The sequence below is a fragment of the Lactuca virosa genome, chromosome 4 (assembly GCF_052849685.1).
Source record: "Lactuca virosa cultivar CGN04683 chromosome 4, Lactuca_virosa_CGN04683_v6, whole genome shotgun sequence".
NCBI classification, from domain to species: Eukaryota; Viridiplantae; Streptophyta; class Magnoliopsida; order Asterales; family Asteraceae; genus Lactuca; species Lactuca virosa.
The window spans coordinates 230164670-230183834 of NC_136429.1; positions in this window are offsets into that span (position 1 = coordinate 230164670).

Here is a 19165-nt window from a genome sequence, read left to right on the forward strand (position 1 = left end):
CATGTATATATATGAATGTAATGTTGAAATGTTTCAATATTATAAATTCTATATATATATAGAAATGTTATAGCAAAATACTGGTCTAGTATCATGTCTTCATGTAAGACATTATGAATCGTATCCCATGTGCTTTAGATATAGGATCGATTACATATGCTATAACATTCGATTGCTCTAATTTCCAAATACCTAGGGTATTAAGAGGGAAAAAGGACTAGAACAAGATATGCAACAAAAATTTCCAAAGCATGAAGCCTACAACTAGCATACAATTTGACATATGAATCATATGAATAAGTTAGAAGATTACCTCTTTGTTGTAGCTTGTAGGAATTGGTCTTTCAAGAGCCTAGAACCTCAAGTGTGATGCCTCAAATGTTTTATAACAAACCAAGAACAAGAGGAGGAATTTGAGAGAGAGGTTGGAGACTTAAAATCGGCTAGAGCTTCCAAGAGCACTTAGTGCACGATTTTGGTTTTAGAGGAATACATATATATATATATATATATATATATATATATATATATATATATATATATATATATATATATATATATATAGTGTAGAATTCCAAGGGTCATGGGTAAACCCTAATCCATACGCATAGGTTATGATCCATATCTCATGTGGGTTAATTCTTCATGGATACTTACATAAACTTAGCCCATCATGGATCAATATCCTAAAATATATATATATATATATATATATATATATATATATATATATATATATATATATATATATATATCACTGATTTACATAATTAGTCCCCGTTAATGTAATTAGTCTCTTTTGATCACTAAATTAATTCCAAATTAATTCTTGATCAATACTAATTAAATAATATGATTTCTCAATTAATATATTATACTTATAATATTAATATATTATACTTATAATATATTAATAAATCACAAATAAGCTCTTTCTCAAATATCCATCTTATCAAATTGTTCCAGAGTGTTACAACCCAAATAGACCATGCTGTATCGGGTCAAGTACATACGAATTATAATTATGGGCTTAGACACATAATCGAACAGTCTCCCACTTGGATAAGTCTAATAACTATAATTGCAAGTACGACTTCAAAATCCGATTGGCAATCGTAGTTCTCAAAAAGACCAATGACGAACTCTGATCTAATTAGTAACGTGTCCATAAGATAAGGGATCATATATTCCTCCATTCTAGATACGTATGAACTGAGACATGGATTATAATAATTCTCTCTGTTCATGTGTTCTTTCCTGATTTCCGATTTATGACGACCGACTAATTGAACAGATCAAATCAGTCCACGATTGGCCAAGCGCTTAGGCTTGTCATCACTAAATTATCGAGGGGACTACATATAACGATTTTATCCCTCTTAGGGTAAAAGGAATAGATAAACTTCGACTCATGTTCTTGCTCTATTTACTCATCAAATCACACACAATGATAGGTTTATAACACCGAGTTACTAGTGTGTTTACATATCATCAATGTGCAACCGACTTGTAAACTGCAACTACTATATCTCCGTTTCAAGAATATAAGATATTATAGTCTCATTATCACTCATGATAAAATCCATGAAGTGATTCAAATAAGCGTGGGTTTAGTCCACTACTCAAATCTTATTACAGGATTACTCATGAATACTGCAACAAACTTGTGCTATGTCTAAACACCTTTAGACAATCTACAGACCCATTCATCACAGTCTAGCTTCAATACCTACTTCCAACGTATGATCGACTGTGGATAGTTTAAATAACGTAGTTATTCGGGAAGTCAAAATATGCAAAGTGAAACATAAGAATAATCGAATCCAATATGGTCTCAAAACTTTTGAATATAAATAAAACACATTTTATTTAATCACCATATTGATTACACATTATTCATTGTATACTTTTCAATTTATCAACTTTATACTTGAATTAAAACAATAGTTATCCCGTGCTCCAAGCATGCACACTATGTTTACCTTTGGTCCTTTCTTTGTCAAATAGATCATTTGAATACATCTTCAATGAAACTCATTTCACGACTCCAAATCTTTATCACAAGTGTAAGAATGCCAAATTCTTGCGACTATTAGAATGTGTTAGGTTCTAACCTTTATGCAGTTATCCTTTTGTAATGTCAATGAACCAAAGCCACATGGACTTGGATAATGAAATTACAAAGTATTCCACTGGAGATTGATAACAAAACAATTCCATGGAAGTGAAATCTCAAATTCAAAGTACATTCCTTTGAACATCCTTCTTGCTATCCAACCTACACATAGATTCTTAATATCCAACTCCCGTTATGGAAACATTTCCATATTTTCCATATGACATCTCATTATTAATAGAATCTTGTCTATTCATAATAATGTCAATATGGTCCATCGATTACAATACTTCGAATTTCCCACAACCAACCAATCTTTGGCGAACCTTAGATTGTTCTTAGCAATTGTTTAGCAACTTTAGTCATATCCGATTCTCGTCCTTTTTCCTTCTTAATGCCCTAGGCATTTGGAAAATTCAGAACACATAAATGTTATAACATATGCAATCGATCCTATACCCGAAGCATATGGGATACGATTCATAATGTCTTAAATAAAGACATGATACTTACCATTCTCTTGCTATAATATTTCCATATATAGAATTTCCTTATGTTGAACTATTCCAACATAACATTCATATATATCCTTGACTAAATTTGATTAAAATCTCACAATCTAAGCTTTTAGATTCGAAATGAAGTATGAGTTTCTCTCCCTTAATTATAGCAAAACAACTTTTCAAACTCTGCATCTTTGCGAATTGAAACCTTTGTTTTCTATAATTAACATTGCTAACTTGCAACACTTACCATAACGATTATGCTCCGATTAGCATAACAATTATTTCTTTAATAGCATAACACTTATGATCGCATTGTCTTTGACATGTACCAAGAAATAAGCTGGACTTCTAAAAGTCAATACTTGTTGACTTTCTTACCAAAGTTCAGATTTCTGATACAAGATGCTTCGGTAAGACTTTATCCAGGCTTCTCAAACTCATACACATTTCCTTAGATAACTAATGTCACACCCCAAAACAGGAACGGCGGAAACATTCTGGGGTGGAGGACGTCATGTACAGTATCATAACAAAGCATAATAGTAAACAAGCAACAACATCCATTGCATTAATAGAATAATTTTGATACAAACGTGTTCTGTATAGTATGTAAGACACGAAAAATGTATATTCAAAATAAAGATGAGTCTTGTATGTGCTCCATCTTCTCAAAAGCTTCATCTGTACCTGTCTACTGATGACCTGAGAATACAAGTTATTTTGAAAGAGTTTATCAGCATTAACGCTGGTGAGCTCATAAGTATTTAGTGTCGTTGCTTGTATGAAAATGTTTGTAACAACTTAACTTAGTAACTAGTTTCAAATGTTTGGAAATAATATACTCCCTAGAAAATCCAATATTTTCCAGTAAAAATGTAGTCTTCTACCAAGACCCGATTGTTTGTATGTTTGTTCTTTCGTAATAGTAAGAATTTTCCCCAGTGAACTATTATTATAAAAATATAGTTTACTTAAATGTGTATGTGATAGAATCACAAAGTGAATGTCGTAGGGAACTAATGTTTTCCTCAGCAGTGACGCTGCTGGTTATAAACTGAAGACATACAGACTCCAGGTAGTACTAAATATACAGTACACCTCGGGGAGTCTAAAGTAGTAAAAATATAGACTCCAGGTGGTATCAAATGAACGATAGGCCTCGTAAAGTCTAGATAAATGAAATGCAGACTCCAGGTGGTATTAAATGAACAATACGCCTCGGAGACTCTGTTTGCCTTAAATTCTTAATTGGTTAATTTAAAGGTTCGAATGTGAACTCGTATGTAACCATACTGATCGACGGCTGAATAAGTGATGACCCTCTGGTGTCATATGTAGTATGGTGACATTCTGTCACCCCTTGGCCTTATCGGCTGGGACTGTAGCAAGCAGTCGGGGTGTGGGAGTGTCTGTCCCGTATAGATCTATACACATAATGCCCACTCTCCCTCCAGGAGACTCTGGTTACAAAGTGATACCACGATGAAATGTCATATCGAGAAGTAGTATGTCACATTTGGTTTATAGTATTCAAAAGGTTGTACAGTATGTCGTAGTGTAGTGATTTTTCTCTTTACTAGTATATAGTATGTTCCTGTATAATGTATAGTATGCTCTCTTGGATAGTGTATAGTATGTTTTGTTTCTCACTGTAGTACTCATGTAGCGACTCGTAAATGTACCGACTCTTGTATGTATCTTTGTAATAGTAGTAGCGGGTAGTAATCCCTTAACTATACCTATTATAGTTAAATAGTAATGTGGTTTGTATGCCCTCGTTACACAAAGGCATTGAACTGAAGTAAAAGCTTTTATATCCAACACACACACACACACACACACACACACACACATATATATATATATATATATATATATATATATATATATATATATATATATATATATATATATATATATATATAACTAAGAGTTCAACGACATTCGGACAAATAACAGGATACCCTGAGTCCACAACCAAACAAGGAACAGGAAATAAAGTAAGCTGTCAGTCCTAAGTCCTTTAAGTCTTATATAAATATATTAGTGTAGGTATGAGTTTAAAAACAATGTAAGTTTAAAAGAGTTTGGAAACAGTTTTAGTATCTAAAAGTTTAATAAAAGGTTTTGAAACGCTTGAAAACCATTAATTTGATAGTAACTTAAAAGTGGTAGCAAATCTCTTCTGTTTGTTCTAGTTATTAATCACATATGATTAGAGCAATAACTAGAATATTTCAGCTTGTATTCCCCCCCCCCATAAAAGCATTTAAAATCATTTTAAAGGTTGATTAAGGGGGTAAGAACTCACCTGTAATGAGTAACTCGAATGAAAGATCGATGTAGGATTGTCGGGTGTCAATTGAAGTCTTGAGCACAAACGATTCCTATTTTTCATGTAATATCACATATGTGAATACACTTAGGGTATATAACCACTAATAGACACTTGGACACGCCTTAGGGACATGAAAACACCTAGAATTGAGTGTTACAAACACCCCTTGAAGTCCCTAAATGAGTGTACAATCCCAAGGCTTGGGGATGAGCCTAATAGGGTGTTTTGGCCGTTCCTATGCTTAGATGAGTGTTTAAGTCTATTTTAGGGCCAAAAGGTGTGTGTGTGGTGACACATGATGTGTGTGCGGCCATACACACATGAAGATCATCTAGAATGATGATTTCATGGATCAAACTCGAGGAAAACGCTTTCAAACGTGTTGTAGTAATGATCTAAGGATGTTTACTTACTTGTTTTGATGATTGGAGAGGAAAACTTGAAGAACGCTTGAGAGAGAATGTTCCAGCTTGAAGGAGTGTGAAAAGGGGTATGAGGTTGACTTGGGGTCCTTTATATAGGCTAGAGTGTGAGGCTAGGAGGGTGTGCGGTCGGCTGTGTGCGGCTGGCTGGCCGCACACTCAAGTGTGCGGCCGCACACACTTTGTTGGGTGTGTTTGGCTCGATTTCGTGATGCTACACACATTCTCACCCTTCCGAAGACTCATGTCTAGGTTATACTAAGCCTCAATCACTCATATAGACCCAAAACTTCATTATAAAATAGCAAAACGAGGCTAACTTTGATAAAAAGGAAGAATGTTCAAGTTAGAAATTTCGGGTTGTCACATCATCCCCCCGTTAGAGGGAATTTCGTCCCGAAATTAGAGTTTAAGCGACTAAGTTATTACAAATAACTAAGTAAAAAGGTGAGGATATTTAAGTTTCATTTGATCCTCGCGCTCCCAAGTGAATTCCGGTCCTCGCTTGGCGTTCCAGCGAACCTTCACAATTGGGATACGGCTTTGCTTCGTTCGCTTGACCTCTCGGTCCATGATCTCTACAGGTTCTTCCACGAAGTTGAGGCTCTCGTTGATCTCGATCTCGTCGAGTGGGATTACAAGAGTCTCGTCGGATAGACACTTTTACAAGGGTGTACGTTACTTAGCTCGTGGGGTAGGTTGAGTTTGTAAGCTACAGGGCCGATTCTAGCGAGAATCTCGAAAGGCCCTACGTATCTTGGATTTAGCTTTCCACGCTTACCGAAGCGTATCAAGACCTTCCAGGGCGAGACTTTCAAGAGGACTCGGTCTCCCACCTGGAATTCCAAAGGTTTCCTTCGTTTGTCAGCGTAGCTTTTCTGTCGGTCTCTAGAGGCTTTCAATCGTTCACTGATCTGAACGATTTTCTCTGTCGTTTCCCGAATGATCTCCGGACCTGTGAGAGTGCTGTCAGGAACTCGTCCTTTAGCTAACTATGTGTCACCCACCTCAGCCCAGCATAGAGGAGATCTGCACTTTCGGCCATAGAGGGCTTCAAATGGTGCAGCCTTTATGCTCGTGTGATAACTATTGTTGTAGGAAAATTCGATGAGGGGTAAGTGAGTATCCCACGCCTTTCCAAAGTCGATCACACAGGCTCGCAACATATCTTCTATGGTTTGGATAGTTCTCTCACTTTGTCCGTCGGTCTGTGGATGGTAGGTTGTACTCATGTCCAGCCTTGTTCCTAAGGAGTTTTGTAGTGACTGTTAGAACCTCGAAGTGAATCTACTATCTCTATCGGAGATAATAGATATAGGAACACCATGCAGTCGTACTATCTCCTAAATGTATGTTCTTGTGAGCTTCTCCATCTTGTCAGTTTCTTTGATGGGCAGGAAGTGCGCGGACTTGGTCAATCTGTCGACGATGACCCAAATGGTATCAAGCCCACCCGTTGTCTTGGGTAGCTTCGTTATTAAGTCCATAGTGAACCGCTCCCACTTCCACTCAGGTATCTCCGGTTGCTGAAGTAAACCTGATGGTTTCTGGTATTCGACCTTGACCTTGGCGCAAGTAAGGCATTTACTTACGAAGGTAGTGATCTCCGCTTTCATGCTAGGCCACCAGTATAACTTTTTAAGATCCAGATACATCTTATCTGAACCTGGGTGGACGGAATATCGAGTGTTGTGCGCTTCCTTCATGACCAAGTCTCTGAAGCCACCGTGTCTAGGTGTCCATATCCGGTCCATGAGATATAGGGCTCTGTCACCCTTTACTTCCAAGTTCTTATCCATTCCGCGCAGGGATTCTCCCGCCACATTTTCAGGTTTTAAGGCTTCGAGCTGAGCCTCCTTAATTTGTGCGGATAGATGCGAATGGATAGTCATCGTTAATGACTTGACTCTTCGACCAGAATATTCTTTCCGACTTAGGGCGTCTGCTACCACGTTGGCTTTACCCGGATGATAACAAATTTCGCATTCGTAGTCATTGAGTAGCTCGACCCACCGTCGTTGTCTCATATTGAGCTCTTTCTGTTTGAATATGTGTTGTAGACTTTTGTGGTCTGTAAAGATAGTGCTCTTCGTACCATACAGATAGTGTCTCCAGATCTTTAGGGCAAACACAACTGCTACTAATTCGAGGTCGTGAGTGGTGTAGTTGACCTCGTGTGTCTTCAGCTGTCTTGAGGCATAGGGGATGACCTTACCTCTTTACAGCAAGACACAGCCGAGCCCTTGATTTGACGCATCGTAATAGACCACAAAATCTTCCGTCCCTTCGGGGAGGGACAGTATCGGTGCGATGCATAAGGCTCGTTTTAGTGTTTGGAATGCTTCCTCCTGCTTCCCTTCCCAGTTAAAGGCCACGCCTTTCTGGGTCAATGTCGTAAGAGGTTTCGCAATTCGAGAGAAGTTCTATATGAATCTGCGATAGTAGCCAGCGAGGCCTAGAAATTGACGAATTTTGGTAGGTGTCTTCGGTGCTGACTAGTTCTCAATAGCCTTGATTTTGGATGGGTCCACATGGATTCCTTCTTTGCTAACCACCTGTCCTAAGAATTCGACTCTTCGGATCCAAAATTCACATTTAGAGAACTTCGCATAGAGCTTCTCCGATCGTAGGGTTTCCAGGACTTGTCGCAGATGATCACTATGCTCTTCCTCGCTTCGAGAGTAGATAAGTATATTATCGATGAAGATGATGACGAACTGATCCAAGTAAGGACGGCATACCCTATTCATCAAGTCCATGAATACTGTGGGGGCATTGGTCAACCCGAATGGCATCACTACTGTCACACCCCAAAACCGGAACGGCGGAAACATTCTGGGGTGGAGGACGTCATGTCAAGTATCACAACATATGTAGTATAGTAATGAAAGTACAACAACCATTGCATTAATAGTAATAATTTTACATAGGTTACATTTAACAACAACATCAAAGCAGATATAAAAAATAACATAAGCTGCAGCTTGGTACTAGGCTGACTTCGCAAAAGCTCCCGGAGTGTACCTGTCTACTGATGACCTGAGAATACAAGTTATTTTGAAAGCGAGTATCGGCATTTTAATGCTGGTGAGTTCATAAGTATTTAATGACATTGGTATAAATACATGTTTTTCTTCAAAATAATCTCACTAGATAATGGTGATTTGAGTTTACAGAGTATTAGAATTCTTTCCAGAAAGTCCCATATTTTCTAATAAAAGTAGTCTTCTACCAAGACCCAATTGTTTTATGATTAAGGAGTAATTTCCCCCAAAGGTAACTATCATTATCAAAAATATAGTTTATACTTTAAGGAATATGTGAGAAGATCACAAGCAAAAGTAATAGGGAAAATACTATTTTAGCTCAGCAGTAACGCTGCTGACTAAATGTGAATAAAACATAGACTCCAGGTGGTATTGAATGAACCATACGCCTCAGAGAGTCTAAAGGAATGAAGTATAGACGCTAGGCGGTATTAAGTGAACAATACGCCTCGGAGAGTCTAAGTGAATGAAATACAGACTCCAGGCGGTATTAAGTGAACAATACGCCTCAGAGAGTCTAAGTGAATGAAATACAGACTCCAGGCGGTATTAAGTGAACAATACGCCTCGGAGAGTCTAAGAGAATGAAATACAGACTCCAGGCGGTATTAAGTGAACAATACGCCTCGGAGAGTCTAAGTTAACCTTTAATCCTAAGTAGGTCAGTTTAAAGGTTTAATATGAGGCCTAGTGTATAACTAGGAAAATATATTATGATGGTTTCATATGTAGAAAATACCGTGATAATACTTATTACCTTAAAGCCATGAATTATAAGGTAAATGCAAAGATACTCGTAACCATACTGATTGACGGATGTAAACATGACGACCTGTTGGCGTCAGAATGAATATGACATTTGTCACCCCTTGGCTTGGTCGGCCAGGACTATAGCTAGCAGTCAGGATGTGGGATGGTCTGTCCCGTATAGATCTATACACACAATGCCCACTCTCCCTCCAGGAGACTCTGGTTACCACTCGACAATGGGGAAATCCGCGTCATGAGGATGTATCTCGTGTTTTGATTTCTCTATACTTTTCTTTTTTACTATAAGTACAAGTTCTTAGAATATAGATATAACTAAGTTCTCCTTCATGAAAGTTATGGTTGGTTTCTAAACTATACCTATTATAGTTTACTCGAGAGGTTATCTTGATGCCTTTGCTACCCAAAGGTGTTGAACTGGAATAAGAGTATTAACATCTAACCAGATATACATAATATATAACTAGGACTTCAACGACACTCGGACAAATAACCGGATGCTCTAAGTCCACAACCAAACAAGGAACAGGAAGTAAAGCGGGTTATCAGTCCTAAGTCCTTCAAACCCTACTTATATAACTATATCTATATAGACATGAATCTATCAAGAATATAAGTTTAAAAGACTTTGATAAAAGCTTGGTAATTTAAAAGAGATTTTGGTACGTTAAAAGAGATTTGAAAACAAAATTTGGAAACCTTTAGCTGGATAAGGCATTTTAACATGCAGAAATCTTTTTGTTATACAGTTATTAATCACATGTGGTTGATATAATAACTTTATAGTTCAACTTGTATTCCCCCCCCATAAAAGCATTTAAAATCATTTAAAAAGGTTGATTAAGGGGTATGAACTCACATGAAGTGGGTGATTCGGATGAACGGGTGGTATAGGATGCTAAGTGTCAAGTGAGGACTCGAACACGCACGCGGATCCTATTAAGCATGCAATGATACATTTATGTATCTAATTAGTCATTTAATAAGTAATTAAGCAAGTAAAGACACTCAAATACATGAAAACACTTTGTTTCAAGTGCTAGGAGTGCTAAGGGTTGCATCTTAAGAGAGTATGGCCTCACATTGGAGTTTACTCCCCATATGGTAGAACCATATGGGTTTACGGTTCTGGGACCATTTCCCCCATGAGTTTACGGCCGTAAACTCATGGAAATGGTGTCATTGGGTGTTTTAAGGTCCTACACCACACAAGGAAGTAAGCTAGACTCGAATTCAAGGCTTAGGAGGTGACTAGGGCTCGAAATGGCCCTTCTTTGGAGTTTACGGTCCTTGGACCATTCCTTGGGAGTTTACGGTCGTAAACACAGGTGTTTACGGTCGTAAACCCATGAGTTTATGGCCGTAAACTCATGGTTACCCAACCATTTCGTGTTTTGGTGTTTCTAGCTCATGCATGCAAGGTTCTAGTCCTTTATACAAGCCATAGAATGTGTTAGGGGCACCTAAACCCCACTTGAAGGTGTTTACGGTCTAAGGAGATCTCCTTGAACCGTAAACACATATGTTCTTGGGGATTTTGATGTTCTTCAAGGGTTTAACATGTATTCTAAGCAAACAACGAGTTAGGAAGAGTGTACTTACTTATAGGAAGCTTGTAGGAGTGTTTAAGGGCCAAGAACACTAGTGTGTGTTCTTGGTGTTCTTGGTGTTTTGAAGAACACTTGGAAATCTAAGAAAAGAGGAGATTTCCATGGATGAAATCGAGTATAAACACTAGATAAAGTGTTATATGAACAAATCAAGGAAGGAAACACTTACATTTTTGAAGGATTTGGAAGATGATCCTATGATAGTTGAGAGAAAACTTGGGTGTTCTTGAACTAGGAAGTGGGAAAGTGAGCCAAAAATGACTAAGTGTCATATTTATACTCTTTAGAGTTTACGGTTGTAAACTCCATGTTTGGGGCCGTAAACTCCAAACTCTTGGAGTTTTGAGACTTACGTGATGCACGACAACCTCTAAAGTATACTTCCTTTTATTTGTTCGCTTGACGAGTATAAAATAAAAAGAAAACACCCAACGGACTGAAAACCGGCCAAAAACATACTAAAATGAATTTGGATTTAATTTGATGTGCTTGACTACGAAGTTTATACAAATGAAAATTTCGGGTTGTCACAACTACGAACTCGTAGTGTCCGTAACGAGTTCTGAAGGCTGTTTTCGGAACATCCTCCTCAAGCACCCGTAACTGGTGATACCCGGATCTCAGGTCAATCTTGGAGAAGTAGCTCGCCCCTTGCAGCTGGTCGAATCAATCGTCTATGCGAGGTAGAGGGTAACGATTCTTGACTGTAAGCTTATTGAGTTCCCTATAGTCGATGCACATACGGAACGATCCGTCCTTCTTCTTGACGAACAAGACCGGAGCTCCCCAGGGTGAGAAGCTTGGTCTTATAAAGCCCTTGCTGAGCAGTTCGTTAAGTTGACCCGACAGTTCTTGCATCTCAGCTGGTGCTAGACGATAGGGCGCTTTGCCTACGGGGGTAGCTCCTGGCACTAAGTCGATTCGGAACTCGACTTGGCGTTGCGGGGGTAATCCTGGTAGTTCTTCCAGAAAGATGTCTGGAAATTCGCGCACTACGGGGAGGTCTTTCAGATCTTTGGTTTTCTGGTTCGCATCGACTACGTGTGCAAGGAATGCACGACATTCCTTACGCAAGTACTTTTGGGTTTGAATACTTGAAATGATACGAAGGCTCGTACTGGGTTTGTCTCCGTAGATTAGCAAGGTTTCGCTATTCGGTAGGTTTAGGCGGACTGCCTTTTCGAAGCACAAAATATCGGCATGATAAAGACTCAGCCAGTCCATGCCTATAATGACGTCGAAACTCTGGATTGATACTGGTATGAGATCGATTGGAAATGAATGATTATCTAGCGTGTGGGTACAACCTAGGTAAATATCGTTAGAACTCTCTGTCTTTCCGTTGGCCATTTCTACGACGAAGGTTTCTTTTAGTGCTTGCGGTGCTTGATTGAGTAAGTGTTTAAATTTTTGATTTACGAAGCTTCTCTCAGCCCCACTATCAAATAGGATACAAGCATAAGAGTTATCGAGGAGGAACGTACCCGTGACTACTGTGGGGTCTGCCACGGCTTCATTATGGCCCATAGCAAGTAGTCTTCCTGCTCCTCCCGTATTCCCAGCTTTCGTGCAATTCCTTTTGAAGTGCCTTGTCTCACCACACCCGTAGCAGGCTTGGCTCACTCCAGCACCAGGAGCATGGGTGTTAGGTTTGGGTGGTGCTCTGCAAAACCGGGCGGTATGGCCCTTCCGGTCGCAATTGGTGCAATGCATTTCCCGGCAGGGGCTGTTATGATGGAAAGTGCACTTGGTGCACTTAGGTAGGGTCCCTGCATATTGTTTTGCTGGCATAGGGGCAACGGGGGTGGTGGCAGCATGGACAGCCAATGTCTGTTGTTTCTTGGAAGAGGGTTGATTTGATTTGCCCTTCTTTCGGTCCCAACGCTTCCTTTTGTTGTCGGTCGCGTTGGTTGGTGCTGGGGCAGTAGTTGTGGTCGTTGTTGGAAGAGAAGGAACCTCATGATCGATGAGCCTTTGGGCCAATTCCTTGGCACTATCAAAGGTCGCAGGGTGTGATGCTAGAACGTTCCCTCGATATGGGGGTACCAGACCCCATATGTATCATTCGATTTTCTTACTTTCGGTGGGAACCATGTTGGGACATAGAGTCACCAGGTCGCAGAACCTGGCTGTATAAGCCACTATGTCGGAACCCTTCATTTTGAGGTTCCACAGTTCCTCCTCGAGCTTCTAAATTTCGCCCCTCGGGTAGTACTCCCTTGTCATAAGGTCCTTTAGTGTATCCCAGCCCATGGCATTGGCTGTTATCAGTCAGAGTGATTTGACATGGCCATTCCACCACGTCAGGGCCCTTTCGGTGAAGTTGCAAGCAGCGAACTTTATCTTGCTTCCTTCAGGGCATGAGCACATCTCGAAAATTGCTTCTGTTCTTTCGATGCATTGGGACAATGTAATTATCCCTCCGGTCCCATTGAAGTATGTTGGTTTGCAGCTGACAAAGTCTTTATAGGTACAATCTCGTGTATGTGGATGGATTTCACCATGGCTAGAGTTGGTGCCAGTCCCCGTTCACTAACACCACCAGAGTTTACTTGAGCCATGGCGGTGGTTACAGCTGCGGTCACAGCTGCCTGAAACATCACCGCATCGAACTGCGTAGGGGGTGGTGGTGGTGGAGTTTGAGTTGCAGGTCTGCCCCTAGTCGGACGGGGACGAGGCGGCATCTTTTACTGAAAGCTGATAGGGATGATAACCATAGTAAGAATCAATTGTAAGTATGATGAGAGCGTTTCATAGACTAAATCACCATAGTCTAACTATCAGATAGAGGTATGACACTATAGTAGGGAAACACAAGGTGAATACTTTCCCATAGATTAGATAACTGCCAATAATACTGGTATTAATGATGTAAAATGAGTTCGGGGAAAAAGACCTAACAGTAGGTCTTACATCAAACCATAAGGGAAAATGTTGGCAGTTTAGAAGTCTAGTGATACTACTTTTAAAAGTGAGGCATATTTTACAGATAAGTGCTCCATAGAGCACGGAAAAGAAAGGCTATCCCTTAATTCAAAAGAAGAGATGAGTCGACATCTCCTACCGACAAAGGTTACCCCTCGGGCGGACCCTCAGGTCTGCCAGTTGGCGTTACATGTCAAGTAGGCGCCGCTCGTACACTCGCTGGCGTACGCGATGCTTTATAACTTCTGCCCTAGTCTCAGCTAGCGCCTGAAGTAGAGACTCGCGGTCACTTCGAGTCCTTTCGTTGGCATCTTCCAGACGGCGGATGTTGATGTTACTCATCCTTGCGTTGGTGACTAGCTCCACGATTCGGTTAAGGGCGGTTCTCCCTTGGATCTCGTTTCGAGCAACCCTGCGGACTAGAATAGGCAGGACTCTGTCTGCAGTGCTTCTTTCGTTCACATTGTAGAAATCTTGGCCTCCATTGTAGGGGATGGTTTAGTCTAGTTCCTGACTCCAAGCCTCCAAACTCTCTACCCACAGAGGTGTCGGGCCTTGGAAAGTTGGGCGTTGGTTAGGGTTTGGAGCTACTGGGGGTAGGTTGTTGACCTCTGGTTCGGAGTCAGAGCCATCCGAAAATCCTTCTGCACGGTGATCATCCAAAGGGATTGGGTGATCGTCTTCTGGCTCATTACCGAGCCACCCACCATTTCCTTGGTTGGGATAGTACGGATCACCGGGGAGAGGGAAGCCAGCCATGTTTTCTACGCGTGAATAGGGGAAAAGAATAGTTAATAGACGTACTAATGAAGATCCTTCTTAGATTGCACATAAGTAATTTTTGTAACACAAAATACTCCTATAGTATTTTAGGTTTATGCTCTGTTCTAATGTTCTCGTTGTAGTAGTGTTGGTAAGTTTTTAGACTTGTTGCAACACCACAATCATTCTTAGGCACATGCTAGTCACTCCTCTGAAAATATAGTTGATCAGGCTATATCCCCCTAGATTTGACTATATGTCTCTAAGCCTAATAGTGTTATTTCAACAATCGTAATACTTTTGGTCTGTTCTAGTATGATACTGACCCTGGTATGAATAGATGTATATATATATATACATTGTTAAATATTTTATTATTTAAAAGTATATATCCTTGGTCAGAGTGTTTTAATCCCGTTGCGTTTATAGTTTGTATATCTTTTATGGGTTGATATACTTGATTCACTATAAACCATGCTCTGATACCAATCTGTCACACCCCAAAACCGGAACGGCGGAAACGTTCTGGGGTGGAGGACGTCATGTATAGTATCATAACAAAGCATAATAGTAAACAAGCAACAACATCCATTGCATTAATAGAATAATTTTGATACAAACGTGTTCTATATAGTATGTAAGACACCAAAAATGTATAATCAAAATAAAGATGAGTCTTGTATGTGCTCCATCTTCTCAAAAGCTTCATCTGTACCTGTCTACTGATCACCTAAGAATACAAGTTATTTTGAAAGAGTTTATCAGCATTAACGATGGTGAGCTCATAAGTATTTAGTGTCGTTGCTTGTATGAAAATGTTTGTAACAACTTAACTTAGTAACTGGTTTCAAATGTTTGGAAATAGTATACTCCCTAGAAAATCCTATATTTTCCAATAAAAATGTTGGCTTCTACCAAGACCCGATTGTTTGTATGTTTGTTCTTTCGTAATAGTAAGAATTTTCCCCAGTGAACTATTATTATAAAAATATAGTTTACTTAAATGTGTATGTGATAGAATCACAAAGTGAATGTCGTAGGGAACTAATGTTTTCCTCAGCAGTGACGCTGCTGGTTATAAACTGAAGAAATACAGACTCAAGGTAGTACTAAATGTACAGTACACCTCGGGGAGTCTAAAGTAGTAAAAATATAGACTCCAGGTGGTATCAAATGAACGATACGCCTCGTAAAGTCTAGAGAAATCAAATGCAGACTCCAGGTGGTATTAAATGAACAATACTCCTCGGAGAGTCTGTTTGCCTTAAATTCTTAATTGTTTAATTTAAAGGTTCGAATGTGAACTCGTATGTAACCATACTAATCGACGGCTGAATAAGTGATGACCCTCTGGTGTCATAAGTAGTATGGTGACATTCTGTCACCCCTTGGCCTTATGGGATGGGACTGTAGCAAGCAGTCGGTGTGTGGGAGTGTCTGCCCCGTATAGATCTATACACACAATGTCCGCTCTCCCTCCAGGAGACTCTGGTTACAAAGTGATACCACGATGAAGTGTCGTATCGAGAAGTAGTATGTCACATTCGGTTTATAGTATTCAAAAGGTTGTACAATATGTCATAGTGTAGTGATGTTTTCTCTTTACTAGTATATAGTATGTTCCTGTATAGTGTATAGTATGTTCTCTTATATAGTGTATAGTATGTTTTGTTTCTCACTGTAGTGCTCATGTAGCGACTCGTAAATGTACCGACTCTTGTATGTGTCTTTGTAATAGTAGTAGCGGGTAGTAATCCCTTAACTATACCTATTATAGTTAAATAGTAATGTGGTTTGTATGCCTTCGTTACAGAAAGGCATTGAACTGAAGTAAAAGCTTTTATATCCAACGTATATATATATATATATATATATATATATATATATATATATATATATATATATATATATATATATATGATATATAACTAAGAGTTCAACGACATTCGGACAAATAACAGGATACCCTGAGTCCACAACCAAACAAGGAACAAGAAATAAGGTGAGCTGTCAGTTCTAAGTCCTTCAAGTCTTACTTATATAAATATATTAGTGTAGGTATGAGTTTAAAAACAATGTAAGTTTAAAAGAGTTTGGAAACAGTTTTAGTATCTAAAAGTTTAATAAAAGGTTTTGAAACGCTTGAAAACCATTAATTTGATAGTAACTTAAAAGTGGTAGCAAATCTTTTCTGTTTGTTCTAGTTATTAATCACATATGATTAGAGCAATAACTAGAATATTTCAACTTGTATTCCCCCCCCCCCCCATAAAAGCATTTAAAATCATGTCAAAGGTTGATTAAGGGGGTATGAACTCACCTGCAGTGAGTAACTCGAATGAAAGATCGATGTAGGATTGTCGGGTGTCAATTGAAGTCTTGAGCGCAAACGATTCCTATTTTTCATGTAATATCACATATGTGAATACACTTGGGGTATATAACCATTAATAGACACTTGGACATGCCTTAGGGACATGAAAACACCTAGAATTGAGTGTTACAAACACCCCTTGAAGTCCCTAAATGAGTGTAGGGTCTTAGATTTGAGTGTAAGGCCACCAAACTCAACTTTTATGAGTGTGTAACCAGGTGTGCGGCCAGAGTGTGCGGCCAGGCCTGGGTGCGGCCAGAGTGTGCGGCCAAGCCTGTGTGCGGCCAGAGTGTGCGGCCAAGCCTGTGTGCGGCCGTACACTCCCATCTAAATGTGTCCAAAACGATTTTCCAAGGCTTGGGGATGAGCCTAATAGGGTGTTTTGGCCGATCCTATGCTTAGATGAGTGTTTAAGTCTATTTTAGGGCCAAAAGGTGTGTGTGCGGTCACACATGATGTGTGTGCAGCCGTACACACATGAAGATCATCTAGAATGATGATTTCATGGATCAAACTCGAGGAAAAGGCTTTCAAACGTGTTGTAGTAATGATCTAACGATGTTTACTTACTTGTTTTGATGATTGGAGAGGAAAACTTGAAGAACTCTTGAGAGAGAATGTTCCAGCTTGAAGGAGTGTGAAAAGGGGTATGAGGTTGACTTGGGGTCCTTTATATAGGCTAGAGTGTGAGGCTAGGAGGGTGTGCGGTCGGCTGTGTGCGGCTGGCTGGCCGCACACACTTTGTTGGGTATGTTTGGCTCGATTTCGTGATGCTACACACATTCTCAATCACTCATATAGACCCAAAACTTCATTATAAAAAAGCAAAACGAGGCTAACTTTGATAAAAATGAAGAATGTTCAAGTTAGAAATTTCGGGTTGTCACATCACATGTGTGTCTAACCAATTTCAGAACTTACAGTAATAAGTCTCAAATGTTTAGACCTTTTGCCATTTCTCACAATTCAAACTATGAAGAGGGATGCCATAATCATAATCGAATTTGAGAATCCAAATATCACAAATGCTATCTCCTTAAAATCTACTTAGTGAAAATGTTTCCTCACATTCATTTTCATGAAGCGGAGAGAAACCTTTGTCACTTAGATTAATGGTGTATGTGTTCCTATCCATGTGAATCTGTCATTATCATAAAACAAGGTCTATGACAAATTCAAACTCATATGGACTGAACTTGTTCAATCTTAATTTATTGCCACTTGGTAGCTCAAGGGCCTACCATTGCTTCCAAGTTGTTATGCAAACAATTGAGCACTCACAGAACTCACATGCATAGTCAACTTTAACTGGAATGTGTAAGAAATAGGAATATGTCAACACGATAGGTTACAAACCTCAAGTCGTGTGCTAGTGATTAGCAATAGGTTTACTCTTGATTAGTTCTTGAAACTTTTCAAGATCTTTAAAACTCCCACTGACCTCTTGACATATACGATTCTCTTTGTCAAGAAACATTCCTTGACAAACAAATATTCAATAGTTAGTACGGATTCTTATCAAGAATAACACTTCATACAATTGGTCTTAGTTGGTCTCTGTCTTATCCAATACATCACAACTTACCAATTTTGAATGTGCAATAAATCTACTTAAGATATGTCACTCAAGTCACAATCTTGGAGCATGACTCTAAGACCTGGTTTTGGAACGAAGTATGATTCACCTTTTCATTTAACCATTTCAACAGTTCTTGATTCGTATTCTTAGCCATACAAGTGCACTTGGAGGATCAATTGTGATATGGTTCCATAATCACTAAGATGATCATAAAACACGATACTCAAGTACTCTCCCTTCCTTTCAAATTGGAGTAACTTTTATATTTCTGCCTAATTTGATTCTTCTTATTCGTTCTGCCACACATTAAAACTTTTCTAGTGATTCAAAATTACATTTAATCTTGTAAGTATAACCATGTTTACTAAATTTTTAGTAAATCATGACGAATAGTCTTATTGTTCTTTGTGGTGGACCTGACCAGTACATAACTATGTGTCCCGATCCCCTAGTGCTTCACTTGACTCACATATACATGTGAACAAGGAATTGGTCCTAATTTCCCAAAGAGGAAGGTGCTCATGCATTATACAACACAAGTTGCATGATTCAAAGTTTCTATCCAATTGAAACTTGGGCGATGAGAATCTTTCCTTATTTGGTAAATTATGACACTACCACAAACAAAAGAATCAAATTCATTTTCCAATATTGCTAACAATAGAAATATAAAAACATCAATTTTCACAAACACCATTGCAAGGATATATAAATTAAG